This window comes from Peromyscus maniculatus, chromosome 13 (assembly GCF_049852395.1).
Source record: "Peromyscus maniculatus bairdii isolate BWxNUB_F1_BW_parent chromosome 13, HU_Pman_BW_mat_3.1, whole genome shotgun sequence".
NCBI classification, from domain to species: domain Eukaryota; kingdom Metazoa; phylum Chordata; class Mammalia; order Rodentia; family Cricetidae; genus Peromyscus; species Peromyscus maniculatus.
Window position 1 is genome coordinate 56,723,451 of NC_134864.1, and position 1,522 is coordinate 56,724,972.

Below are 1,522 nucleotides of genomic sequence, written 5' to 3' on the forward strand. Positions count from 1 at the left end.
TCACCGGCCCTCCCTATCTCTTCTAAAGAGCTGTTTATAGGAATGCCAAGGGGTGGGGCATAAGACCTCCTCCTAAGCACAGTCAAGTGGAGACCCTTCCAAACACCTAGTAACCATGCATGTGGTCAAGGCATCCTCTAATGCAGCTCTGCTGGGTAAAACAAGCTAAGATCTTACTAGGACACATTTATAAAGGGCCTCTACACCCCCTCCACAGAGCCCATGTCCTAGCATCCCCCTCTCTAGAGGTCAACAGTAGTTTTCTTTGAATGGGCCTTTATTGCCACTCAAACATGATTCTCATTCTTAGAGAGGAAGTTAAGTCTGCAGAGAGTGACTCAGAGCAGAGCCAAGCCATCATGGGCAGTGATACAGAAAACTGCACTGTCGAAGATGTTCTGGGATGTGGCGATGGGTGCATCTTACATGAAACGGTCCAAGTGAAGCCCAGGATGGTCACTGCGGGAGACATTAATCAAATGGTGACTGATGGGTGTAAGAGATCTATAGGAAGAACATTCAGTGATGTCTGAGGCAAACTTGAAGGAGACGTCAATCAGGTTCTCACAGAAGACCGTTCCGGTGTTGAAGAGACGCGCCCGAGAAGACAGGGATTGATCATGTGATTAATGATGTGATAGCTGTCCCATCCTCCGCATCTCCAGAAGACTCCGCACGGGAGTTTCACAGCCTGATTCTTTTTAATGAAAGTGCTGCAGCAGGATGAGGCATATTCCACACAGGGGAGCCGTGTCCGCTTGAGGGAGACCCTGTTGCTCGATGAAGAACAGCGGGGACAGCTGTATTATCCTGAGGAACTCTCAAAGGAGATTGTCCATGCTCCTTCATACTTGGGCTTGTGGGTATTTTCTGAGTTTTGGAAGAAAGCCAAGCCTTGAAGATGAGCAGCCCCTCATGGTGTTTGCTTCAGGTCACCTTCCTGGCTCCATCTGCTATATACGCCGTGGAAACAAGTCAGGCCATTGGCTGGACTGCCTCAAGTTCTTTTCTTTTAATTATTATTTTTAATTTTAAAAAAGTCAGAGGGAAATGCCTATTTTAGTCAGCTTGGGTGCTTATTTTGTGAAAGCCAGCTGAAGGACGATTAGACAGTGTCACAAGGCTGTAAAATGCACTCATCCTTAGAATGGGAATTTTTTGTTTGTTTGTTTTGGGGGTGGTTTTCTTTTGTTTTTTTTTTTTTTTTAGTAGGGCCTTCAGTTTGGACATTCGTTTGGCAGAATGAGCATCACTGTGGTATTCTGGAGAGAAGTTCTTGGTGGTGTTTCTTAGCCTCCAAAATTGACTTCCATTTCAGAACTTGGTGCTGTGAGAGAGTTCAGTAAGTGAATTAGCAGTGCTTCAATTAAAATTACAAAAGAAACAAACAAAAAACCCACCAAAACCTCATTATCAAGTCGGGCTTTCGAAGGCATAGGAAGACATTTTATCATTAGGAAAGGTATTAAAGTAATTCACCACAATTACAAAGTGAAGAAAAGGCACAGAGTAATTTTAATAG

The 1,522-nt window shown here is 44.3% G+C and overlaps 1 pseudogene; it reads left to right on the plus strand.

Annotated features, from left to right (window-relative positions):
• The first annotated feature begins 293 nt into the window (after nt 1-293).
• LOC121821945 (spermine synthase pseudogene) lies at nt 294-899 on the plus strand (annotated as a pseudogene).
• Nucleotides 900-1,522: the final 623 nt, after the last annotated feature.